This window comes from Oryctolagus cuniculus, chromosome 13, assembly GCF_051225735.1.
Source record: "Oryctolagus cuniculus isolate XC-2025 breed Fujian yellow rabbit chromosome 13, ASM5122573v1, whole genome shotgun sequence".
Taxonomy (NCBI): Eukaryota; Metazoa; Chordata; class Mammalia; order Lagomorpha; family Leporidae; genus Oryctolagus; species Oryctolagus cuniculus.
This window is the reverse complement of record NC_142879.1, coordinates 111,944,325-111,957,223: the sequence shown is the minus strand read 5'-3', so window position 1 is coordinate 111,957,223 and position 12,899 is coordinate 111,944,325. Positions and strand designations below refer to the sequence as shown.

The 12,899-nt window shown below is 43.6% G+C and overlaps 1 pseudogene; it reads left to right on the top strand.

Annotated features, from left to right (window-relative positions):
• Window positions 1-7,516: 7,516 nt before the first annotated feature.
• LOC103347213 (la-related protein 4B pseudogene) lies at window positions 7,517-9,452 on the top strand (annotated as a pseudogene).
• Window positions 9,453-12,899: the final 3,447 nt, after the last annotated feature.

The window sequence follows — 12,899 nt, the reverse complement described above, 5'->3', positions numbered from 1 at the left end:
AGCGGCGCTGGCACACCGGGTTCTAGTCCCGGTCGGGGCGCCGGATTCTGTCCCGGTTGCCCCTCTTCCAGGCCAACTCTCTGCTGTGGCCAGGGAGTGCAGTGGAGGATGGCCCAGGTGCTTGGGCCCTGCACCCCATGGGAGACCAGGAAAAGCACCTGGCTCCTGGCTCCTGCCATCGGATCAGCGCGGTGTGCCGGCCGCAGCGCGCCAGCCGCGGCGGCCATTGGAGGGTGAACCAACGGCAAAGGAAGACCTTTCTCTCTGTCTCTCCCTCTCACTGTCCACTCTGCCTGTCAAAAAATAAAAATTAAAAAAAAAAAAAAGAATTTAAATGTTCTGTGTCCTTAAAAGAAAAAAAAAACACTAAAGCTTAAAAAAAAAAAAAATTGAATTTTTATGTGATCTAATACTCTCACTTCTGAGTATACATCTAAAAGTATTGAAAGTTCAATATAAGCAACATATAAATATTATTCACCACAGCATAATTCACTGTAGCCAAGATTTCTAGTGTGGCCTGTACTCACAGTGAAAAGTTATGCAGGCACAGAAGAAAAGGAAATACTGTGACATGGATGAACCTTGAATATATTTTACTAAATGAAATTAGCCACAAGTATCAGTCCCCAAAGGAAAAATACTGCAATATTCTAATCATATGAAATAAATAAGGTAGTCAGAGGGACTGGCACTGTGGGGCAGTGGGTTTAAGCTCCTGCCTACAGTGCCAGCATCCCATATGGGTGCTGGTTCTAGTCCTGGCTGCTCCACTTCTGATCCAGAACTCTGACATGGCCTGGGAAAGCAGGAGAAGATGGCCCAAGTCCTTGGGCCCCTGCATCTGAGTGGGAAGCCTGGAAGAAACTCCTGGCTCCTGGCTTCAGATTGGCTCAGCTCTGGTTATCTTGGTGTTTTGGGGAGTGAACCAGTGGATGAAAGACCTTTGTCTCTGGCTCTACCACTCTCTGGAACTCTGCCTTTCAAATAAATAATATAAACCTTTAAAATAAGTAAAATAGAATACTAGAAACAGAAAGTAGAAGAGTGGTTATAAATGGTAGGAAGGGTATGCTATTCAGTGGAAATGGAATTTTTAGATTAAAAAAAATCCTAGAGATCTGGTGTGTTTGTGTAGACACATGTATATGTCGCTTACCTTAGAATGACACCTGCCCTTGTGAGATACAGTACTCAAGCCCTCTTCTACCTGACCCTGTATCTGTGTTGGTCATATGTCACTCTTCAGGTGCTTGTGAGTAGGGCTGGTGGCAGGCTATTCCCAAAAGAGTGGAGATTCATGACTGGTGCTATCTAGGAATGTTGGGAAGACTGCAATGATGTCTCCTTTCTCTCTCCAGTTTGCTCCCCTTAGTTATCACACTCTCTTTGGGTGAGAATACAGGAAGATACACCAGTCTCTGCTGAGTTTATGATGATGCAAATGCAGTTCAGTCTGTGATTGGATCCTCCTTTGTAAGAAAACGGGCAGCCTCTCATCTTGGCCTGAGACTTGGAAATGCATCCAATAAATATAGTTCTAGTTTTATTTTTGTAGGACCTTTGTCCAAGTTTATCAGGCCAGAGGATGATCAATAATATCTTTCCAACATTTACATTAGCATTTCTTTCTCCATGAAGAATTTTCCTACAGAGAAAAAACATGAAAGACTGTGATTTTTCTCTTCTATGTCATGGAATTGCTAAAGAAATAATTCCCTCATTAACCATTGGAGTGATCGAAGTGAATCTAAGTGAGCGGTGCACACAGGAGATAGAGCTGAGTGAAGGCAGAAGCTCATAGTGCAGTGGGGAGGCAGACACTCCTGCAGGGAGCACAATCAGTGTTAGAGGGACTGGGAGAGGTTGAACAACATTGAGTGAGGGAGAAATGAGAGGGTTGGATAGAAGAGCAAGATGGAGTTATTCATTTGTGTTCACCAATTTAAACTTAAAAAATTTATTGGATGTATAGGAACATTTGGATAAATTCCTTTTTTCTCTTTCAACATTTCAGTTATTTTGTTTGCAGTTTGTATTCAGTGCAAATCAATTCCATAACATGGGGAATTACTATGAATCAAAGCATAAGCCCACAAACATATATGCAATCCAAAATAGAGGAACAGCATTAGATATGAAGCAAAAAGTCACGTTCATTCACACACACAGTGGACTCAGATCTGGTCAACCTGGTTGTTTCCAGGCAGGTTTGTAAAGATGATAAAGTGTGACTGTGGAGAATAAGATTTCTGCCAGAGCACTCTTAGTAAAGACATTTTCTTCCTAGTACACAGAGTGTGACCTCAGGTACTGATTAGGATAGCTTATGACCTACTAACAAGAAGAGCATTGAGCCCTTGTGAGAACGTAGGCTTCACAAGAACATGCAACTGCTTTTTCAGACATGCTTGTTAGGGTTTGCAACCATGACTGGGAACTACAACCAAGACCATGCTGAGCAAAGAAAAAGTTTTAGGGCGAAGAACTGCCAGGAGTATCCTCAGAGGGAGAGGCGCTCTGGGCTCAGGTGTAGGGCTGGGGTTTCATAGGGAACTTGTACCAAGGGAGGTGGGAGATAGGTGGGAGATGGATTGGAGCAGCCAAACAAATGGATGTGGGATGTGGGCTGGAGCAGCTGGAGAAGATACCTGATACCAGGAGGCACAGTATGTCTGCCTGATTTATAACTAGGGGCAGTTGTGGGAACAGTGAGGCACAGAAAGTCTCTCAGGCCTGATTTGTGGGAAAGATGAGGCTCTCCATAAGCACAGCACCTCTGTGCTTTTGCTTTCTGATGCCAAGAAAGAGTGGGGGAGATGCCTCAGGCCAGTGTGGATTCAGGACTCTCACAATGTTTATCTACTATATCTTGCTAAACGTGTTTCAGAGAATCCTTAGTTCTATGAACACATGCATGTGCTCTACAATAGGCTGTTGTAATCCTTATCAGTAAAGAAACCACACCTGGTTAGTCTGTGCACACTTTCTGGAGGAAGAGACCCCATGTCCTGTTTTTCCTTTCATTTGCACACCCCAACATATAACCTTGGTTATCCAGACTACTGTGACCAAATTAGATATTGGAACATCTAAGCATCAGCATGTGAGCATGCAAACTCAAGATTTCAGGGATGGTCTGGTTTTGAAAAGATTTCTGTGTGTCAAAGTAGTTGTAAAAGATTGGCTGCAGAATAAAATCGACTATTAGGCTTAAAGCTCCCTGTCACTGGTTCACTCCCCAAATATCTACATTGGTCAAGATTGTGACAATACTTAAGGTGGTGTCAAGAACTCTATATAGGTTTCCCAAATGGGTGACAGGAACCCAGTTAGTTGAACCATCACCATTGCTTTCCAGGGTCTGCAGTAACAGGAAACTGGAGTATGGTTCTGGATGAAGATATCAAACTTATGCAGTGTAATGTAGGATTCAGGCATCTAACTACTAGACCTGCCTGCTTCTCTTATCCATATTTTTAAAATACATATAATATATGAAGAGTAATTTTATTTACTTTTAGCTGTGGATTTAAGATTTTTTAAAATAATTATTTATTTATTTGAAAGAGTTACACAGAGGAAAAAAAGAGAGAGAAAGAGAGAGAGAAAGAGCAAGAGATCTTCTTTCCACTGTTTCATGCCTCAAATGGCCACAATGCTCTGGCTGGAACCAGGAGTCAGGAGTTTCTTTCAGATCCCTCACATGGGTACAGGGGCCCAAGCACGTGGACCATCCTCCACTGCATTTCTGGGCATATTAGCAGGGAGATGAATTGGAATTGGAGCAGCTAGGTCTTGAACCAGCACCCATAAGGGATGATGGTGTCACAGGCAGTTTCTTTACCCATTATGCTACAATGCTGGCCCCCTAGCTGTAGATTTAAAATGCATGTAACAATAAAAAATAATGTTAAATGACAATTTTTCTAATGACTGTTGAGATGACATTAAATTGGAAATATTCTGTTTCCCATTTAGCAGATAGACTGGATTAAGGGACAAGGAGATGGGACAGGCACTATGATATAGGAAGCTAATCCTCCTCCTGTGGTACTCATATGGGCACTGGTTGGTCTCCTGGTTGCTCCACTTCTAATCCAGCTCCATGATAATGGCCTGTAAAAGCAGTGGGAGATGGCTCAGGTGCATGGGCCCCTGCACTCACATGGGAAACCCAGAAGAGATCCTGGCTCCTGGCTTGGAGCCCAGCTCTGGCCATTGTGGCCATTTGGGTAATGGACCAGATTATGGAAGAGCCCCCCCTTCTCCCTGTCTAAAACTCTGCCTCTCGGGCCGGCGCCGCGGCTCACTAGGCTAATCCTCTGCCTAGCGGCGCCGGCACACCGGGTTCTAGTCCCGGTCGGGGCTCCGGATTCTGTCCCGGTTGCCCCTCTTCCAGGCCAGCTCTCTGCTGTGGCCAGGGAGTGCAGTGGAGGATGGCCCAGGTGCTTGGGCCCTGCACCCCATGGGAGACCAGGAAAAGCACCTGGCTCCTGGCTCCTGCCATCGGATCAGCGCGGTGCACCGGCCGCAGCGCGCCGGACGCGGTGGCCATTGGAGGGTGAACCAACGGCAAAAGGAAGACCTTTCTCTCTGTCTCTCTCTCTCACTGTCCACTCTGCCTGTCAAAAAATAAAAAAAAAAATAAAAATAAAAAAAAATAAAATAAAATAAAAATAAAAAAATAAAAATAAAACTCTGCCTCTCAAATAAGTAAATAATAATAGTAACAGATAGAAGGAAAATGATAACTGATGATTGGAAACCCCAGAGAAGAGAGAAGTGAGTCCTCACCACAAAAGAAATCAGGCTAAGACCATCATATTGCAGCAATTCAGGAATCCGAGCCTGTCCAGAACTGCTTCTTATTTGTGACAGTGAACACGACGGAGATAGAGGTGAAAGAGCTGCACCTGCTGAACCCCAGGTTTTGTGTTTCGACTGTTCAATCTGAATAGTGCTGGTCACTGTTTCATCATCCTCTCCACCTTAACACAAACAGACATAAATCCCATTTATTATTTGCTACATAAGCAACACCATATACTTTAGCTCTTCCAATGTTCAGTCATTTTGTGGAGTAACCGAAGATTCATATAAGAGAATAGTTCACTCATGGTCATAGTTGATATGTCAGAATCAATTCATGTTTAGCTGCCACATAATGAGTTAGAAGATGCATTTGAAACTGATAAGGAAATAGTTTTGTATTCTTAAGTTCAAAAATTTATAATCATGTATAATTTCCCACTTTACTCAGACATCTACAGGTTATTTCACAGCATAGCTGTGACACTCCCATATATTGAAATCACTGACTGTTCAGATTGTGTACATATCCCAGTAATTGTGTGGGAAAGACATGTGGAAGGCCAGCACAGGGAAATACTTGAGGGTAATCCCAACCATGGTTTAAATTTTCTATCCATAGAGCCACCCCCTTGGTACAGTTATGACCTTCTCTCCTAGACGTTGGTACAGATGGCCTTGGCTGAGCAAGGATGTCCATATTTTAGGAGTCACATTCAAGGATATGATTATGGATGTACCAATGAAGTTCAGGCCCTGCTTGAGACATCTGAGGGAAAGCTGTGATTCTGAAGAACATCTGCTTCATGAGTACTAAGACATATGGATTCTAATTCAACAAAGACTTTTTAGGAAAAAATGTAGCATTCACTTATCTAACATTTTAACCCTCAGGTATTCACCTGAGGTAGTGAAAATACATAATATAAAACATTTTCCCAAATCTGCCAGTAGGCAAGGAGATAAGACCAGAGAGTCCTGGATTATATAAAGCAAAAGGTCATAAATGAGATTAAAATAAAATCAGAGAGATGTTTTTCAGATGCAGAATAGGATTGCAAATTGGGAGACAGATTCAGTTTAAAGTGAACCACGGTTCTTCTGAGGTGGAGCAGGACTGAGGCTTTTATAATAAGGAAAGGGAGGGGATGTCCAGCTTTGCATTCTTTGAATATATACAGGGTAGGGTGAGTGCACTGGTTTGAATTGATGCAGGGACTAGCATGTGATTCAATAGGTCAAGCTGCTCTTCTGACATTGGCATCTCATATGGAGTGCAGCTTTGAGTCCTGGCAACTCCTCTTCCAATCTAGATTCTTGCTAGTTTGTCTGAGATAGCAGTGGATAATGGCCCAAGCATTTCTGTCAACCATATGGAAGACCTGGATGAAGCTCCTGGCTCCTGTCTTTCATCTAATTCAGTCCTGATTGTGGTGGGCATTGTGTAGTAAGCCAACAGATGAGTGATTTCTGCTGCTTGTCTTTCTCAGTCTCTCTGATTCCCAAATAAAAACTAAATTAAAAATGAAGGAGTGGCCATTTGACATAGTGGTGTGACCACTGCTTGGGATGCCTGCATCCCATGTCAGAGAGCCTGGGCAAAGTCCCAGCTCTGCTTCTGACTCCAGCTTCATGTTGGTGTGCATTCTGAGAGACGGTGATGAGGGTTAAAGGAGTTGAGTCCGTGCCACCCTTGTAGAGACCCAGATTGTGTTTCAGGTTGCTGGTTTGGGCTTGGTCCTGCCCCAGTTGTGGCATAAAGTTGGGGAATGAACCAACAGATTTGAGATACACCCCATCTCTACTTTTCAAGTACAAAAATAAAATAATTATTTTTAAAGAGCAACAGGGTTTTCAAAACCTTTAAAATAGAAAGATCAAGCTGTTTACAAATTATCACAAATATATTCACAAAAAATGTATTGTGAATAGTATTCTATTTTTTGTGCAGTCTCCACACATGTAGATGCTTAGAAGGGGACAAGTTTTACAACTTCGGCCTAATAGGAATTGGGTAAGGTTTAGCCTTTATAGTATTTGATGCTGTCCCTGCTTTACTAACATGATATGGATATTGTCATCTTATAATTTGGTCATTTTAAGAGTAGTTAATTTTGAAATTATTTCAAACTTACAGAAATACCATGAGTGAGTCCCATTCATTGAGAATGCCCAGTTATTATACTTTTAGCACTTTTGCCTCTGACCCACCTCAAGCTGGGCCCCTCCAGTGTTCCTTTCTGAGAAAATGTGGGCCCTGTATTCTCATCAGAAGCACTATGGTTCGATGCTGGGCTCTCTTCAGTCTCCCATCCGCTCTATGATGGATGCGATCAACTTGGTACTTAGTGAATTTCTGCCAGATTGATTCACACTCAACCTTTTAAGGATTTATTTAGGTGTGTTCTCATGTGAAGGGAAGGAGTGTTGGGGATCCAGAGTCTCGAGGTTGAGACATTTTCGGTCCCAAAGAGGAAGAAGCCACTTTTGCCGCTGCACCGGCCCATGCCGGCCCTTCCTCCCTACATCCAGCCTGGCCCCGCAGCGCCGCCTCTTCCTAGTCTCCCTCCTCGGCTCTCCCTGCATGTTGCGGGGTCACCAGGCACCTGGGCTGTGGCAAGGAGCCTGCCGGAGGCCGGTCGGGCGGGGCAGGTGGCGCGGGCAACATCCTGAAGTTTACATTAAACTTCTCCAAGTGGAACCCATGACTTCTGATGAGGACGCTAAAGTTGTGGCTGAACTGCAGGCACAGCGAGGCCAAGAGGGCAAGGACAGCTCTCATCTGATGAATGGTCCTGTATCTCAAACCACTTCTCAAATTCCATCCCAGCTTTGAGTCAGGTACCAACAACTAAGGTTTCAGAGCTAAACCCTAATGCGAAAGTGTGGGGGACTCACGTTACATTTGGAAGCAAGTAGTGCAGCTGTCGGTTTGAGTGCTACATGGGAGGAGACAGCTGGCCATGGTGCAGACTGCAGCCCGCAGGGATTGGATGTCAATGGTGATGGTGACAAAAGTCGTGAGAATGCAGCATTACCAGATTTACCTGAGTCAAATCAGACACGAAAGCTTTGGCTCTGGATCATGCAGAATACGAATCTCTACCTGAAAATAGTGAAACAGGAGGAAATGAATCTCAACCAGAAAGCCAGGAAGACTCTCAAGAAGTACTTTAAAAAATTGGAATTCTGTTTATCTAGGGAGACTCTTGCTAGTGCCGTGTATCTTACCTCACAGATGGACAGTGAGCAGTATGCTCTAATTACAATGGTAGCTACCCTTGGCTATATCAAGAAACTCAGTACTAGTGTGGATTCGATTGTTGAAGTGCTAAGATCTTTACCTTTAGTCCTGGTGGGTGAGAAGGGAGAAAAAGTAAGGCCAAATCAAAATCGTTGCATAGTCATATTGTGAGAAATATCTGAATCTACCCCTGGGGAAGAAGTAGAAGCACTATTCAAAGGAAATAATTTACTGAAATTTATTAACTGTGAATTTGCCCATAATGATAATTGATTTATTACATTTGAAGCAGAAGCTGATGCACAACAGGCTTACAAATACCTGTGAAAAGTCAAAACTTTTCAAGGAAAACCAATTAAGGTGCAGCTAAAAGGAAGGCAATAGCTATAAACCCATTTTTGCCAAAGAATGGATTTAGGTCTCTCGACATGAACCTTTATACACAGCAGTGTTACACATCATTTATTTACCTCCAGTATACAGTCCCCAACAACAGTTTCCTCTGCACAGCCTGACTGCCCCCAGACATTGTCAACAATGCGTAGCTATTTCGATCCACCCTTGGTAACTCTATTTCCAAATACTGGATTTATACATGGGTTCACGTCTCCAACCTTCAAGCCTGCAGCCTCTCCTCTGACTTCACTCAGACAGTATCCTCCCAGAAGCAGGAAAAATTCCTTTGGCTATAGGAAGAAAAGGGAGGAGAAGTTTACAAGCAGCCAAACTCAGTCTCCAACACGACCAAAGCCTCCATCACAAACTTTGAACTGGGGCTGTCCAACTTCCCCCCATTACCTGGAGCTGCAGGCAATTTGATGACAGGACTTGTTTGAAAACAGGCCATCTAGCTCGGTAATAGGATTAGCAAAGGAAAGGAGCCTCCATGCAGATGCAAGTAGGAACGCTATTCCTGTAGTGGTCCCCAGAGAGCCCTCACTGCTGGCTTCTTGTGCTGTATCAGCAACATATGAATGATCCTCCCACCAGCCCATTTACCTGAGGATCCCAAGGTGGTAGAAAAGCAGAAGGAAACCCACAGTGTGGACACTCTCCCTGTCCTTACTACAACTGCGTGTAAATCGGTGCAGGTGCATGGAGCTGCCACAGAATTGCGAAAGCCCAGTTACATGGAGATTTGTCAGAGAACGTGTAAAGAGCCACTTTCTTCCCCACTGCAACCCCCAAAAGAGCAAAAGTCAAACCCCCGCAGTTGTAGGAAGGAGGAGAAGAAGCTCACTGCACCTGTGGAGAAACAGAGGGAGCCCCTGCCCTCAAGTCCACTCCCAGAGTCTCCAAAGACAAGGGAAGGCAGCCTGGGCATCGGCTCTCACCCCCAGCTGTTGGAAAGTGTCTTCACAGAGGACAGGACACTCCCCCCAAGTCTCCTCAGTGAAAATCCTATGTCTGGGAGTGGTTGCATAGAGCTGTATTAGCCACAAGTGAAACACTTCCCACTCAGTATGAGAATGAGCCACTGGTTAGGCACTTGCAGTGTCTGTGAGCCCCACGGAATGCCTGCAAGTTATTTTTTCTTCTCTGAGTCAGATTCTCCCCGTCTAAAAAAAAAACTTTTTCAGAATTTAATTAATATAAACCTTATTTTTGGTTGGTGCTTAACTGGAGGTGATGTGTAAGTCTGATTTTTTTCAGGATAGAAAATGCATTTATCTCAACAGATTCATGTTTTTATTAAGCATCTGTGTGGTTCTGAATGCAAGCTATATATAGTAAATTTTTCTAAATTAAGGGAACTATGCTGCTTTATTTTTTAAAATAATATTGATCTACAAGTGCATATCTCAGATGCTCCAGCAGATGGCGACCTCGGCCTCAAGCTGGAAGGGGGTTGGCAGTGTAAGGTCGCTGACACACTGGCATGGGAGCTGTGCTTTCATCTAAACTGTTAACAAGTGAGTCCAGCATTTAAAAATACATATAAATGTACATATAGGCCTTTTTGGATCCAGTGGGCAGAAAGAACCTGCAGAGCGCACCCTAGAGAAACCTGAAAGCTTAGAGCTTTGACATCCAGCCAGCAAGTACCCAGCTTCTCCCCTCAATTGCAAGTGGCTATTAACTAAAATCAATTCAAAACATGTGAATAGAACCTAAATGAAAATATACTTTTTTGGCCACTGACATGTTGCCAGTATGTTGTATCATGAAATGGTTTTGATCCCTGTGAGCTGGCTGCTTTGGCTCTTGGCCTAGTGCACCTGTTCCATGCACATTTCTGTCCACGTTCCCCCGCCCTCAGGCACTCTCTCGGAAGAGTCCTCATCTTAACTCCATGGGGATGTCTTCCTGAACCTCTGCATCAGCACATGGATTTAAAAGTTATGTAATGGTGAGAGAATGGTGTTTGTGGTTTTATTCCCCTCTTTGGCTGGTGGAGGACAAAAATTGTTGCTCTTTTTACCTCCAAGATGAGGGTCTCATTGATTCACTTCTAGAAGTGTTGTACTTCTGAAGAACAATATAAATTATCTTGTTTTAAAATGCCTAAAAGTATTCTCTTTTATTTATTTGACAGATAGAGGTATACAGTGAGAGAGAGAGAGACAGAGAGAAACATCTTCCTTCCATTGGTTCACCCACCAAATGGCCACCATGACCAGAGCTATGCTGATCTGAAGCCAGGAGCCAGGTGCTTCCTCCTGGTCTCCCATGAAGGTGCAGGGGCCCAAGCACCTGGGCCATCCTTCACTGCCTTCCTGGGCCACAGCAGAGAGCAGGACTGGAAGAGGAGCAACCGGGACTAGAACCCAGTGCCCATATGGGGTGCCATTGCTGCAGGTGGAGGATTAACCAAGTGAGCCACGGTGCTGGCCCCCATCATTTTTCTGTAATTATTCTAAGCAACAGACATTAAAATATTTCCTGCTACATGTAACCATACAGTTTATTCCATGAAATGTTATTTAACAAGATTGAGGTTTTTTTAAAAAAATTATTTCCATCCAATATTTAAAGGCTTGAATTGCATTTAAACTTGAAAATGACTTTGCCTTAACTTTTGTATAAGACAGCTTAGTGTCGCTCCCCCATTCGCGGAGGAACGACACAGGACCCTGCACTGTTCTTTTGTCTGCTCGGCCCTTCCCGGGTTTGCTGCTGGTTCTTCCCAGGTTGGCTGCCAATCCTTCCACCTCCATGGAAGGGTGGTTCCCCCTGCCACTTTCCCCACTTCTGCGGGGAAGTGGCACACCGCCAGCCAGCTCTCTCGGGGGCTGCTCAGATGTTATCCAGATGTTCCCCTTAGATGTTCTTGGTGCATGTTGTCTCTCTCCTCCTTTATAGTCCTCCTCCATCAATCCCAACTCTGCTACCCACACGCAGAGCACGCTGCTCTCCTCCAATCAGGAGCAGGATCAGCTCCTGCAGATTATTGGTCAAACTGGAGGCAGCTGTGTAGAAGCTGTTTACTCCTCTCCCAGCACCATATTGTGGGAGAGCAGATGCATAGAATAAGTCTTAATTCCAGTAACTTAGTCTAGTCCGAGTTGCTCCCCACAGCTTAGAGTTAATAGACACCCCGGGTTGGCATGAGTGGATCAGAATTACTCAGTTACTGTGTGGATATTTTGTTTCTAGTTTTACCGAGTAAGCATACCACAGTACAAGGACTAGCAGTTTTTGTAATATACCTTAAGGATCTTAAACAGTTGATCTTTTTTCTGATTGTTTAAAAATCCTGTAAATGCAAATAGTTGATACTGTATTAAATATGTGCACTTTGGGAGTGTGCTTTGCTTTTACAGTTGTAAATAATCAGAACATATTAATAAAGGTTCCCTACAGAGAAAATCTGATAAAATTACTGATGTATTATAAATGTTGATGTTGAGCTGGATGTAGATATACTTAATGCTGTGGTTTGAATATTATTTTAATTTGTTGAGTTTTTTTCCCCCTCTCATACTGGTGTGTTGAACTGATTTTGTCTCTTTGCTGCAAAAGGGAAATGGAAAGTTTTATTAAAAGCTGTGAGATGTTTTTATACTCTCTTTCAAAATATGGAAATGCATATTAGTCATATTTAATGTGAAAGAGTTCTGAAGTACAATGTAGTAAGCAGAAACTGGGAGGATCTTTAAGTCAAAATGGAAAATGATCTACTAATTCAAATCATATATGACTAAGTGTGATTTACCCTGCCAGAGAAAACCTGCCTGGTGTCTCTCACTGTTTCCTTCAGAGAAGTAGTCATTATTCAAAGATGTAGAAATACACATATTGCTAATAAGTTTCAAATGCCTGATTAAGGAATGAGAGAATTAATTTCTTGGTAGCTGTCAGATCGCTGGACCGAAAACCCAGAAATAATTGACCTCTTCAAACCAAACCAAGAGATGCTGTAAACACTCAAAGGGCAAGCTCTGAGATCTGGGGCCCTTTGTGTCACTTCTTAGGAGCAGGTGCCAGGGTGTGCTCAGCCATCCCCGACCCACACATCAGTGGGCTTGTAATAGTAAGTCCTTTCTCAAACATGTGATATTTGCAGCATGATGTGTGTGTGATTAGAGCCAACTGTGGTTGGTTGGTTGCAAACTAAAAGGCTAGAGCTGAAGAGCAGCATGCAGGAGGGCAGTGGGCACATGGAGTGGTGTCAGCACAGAAAAGGGGCTGTGCTGGTGGGTTCTGCTGCCATCTGGACAAGGTCGGTGCACTGTAATTACCGCCTAGCCAGTGACCATCTGTTGCATCCAGAGCCAAAACCTTGCTCAGATGTGATTTTTATAGTAAAGGTTATATGCCAAATAACTTTTTAAAAAAAGATTTATTTATTTAAAAGTGAAAGTAACGCAGAGAGAGGAGAGGCAGAGAGAGGTAAACCACT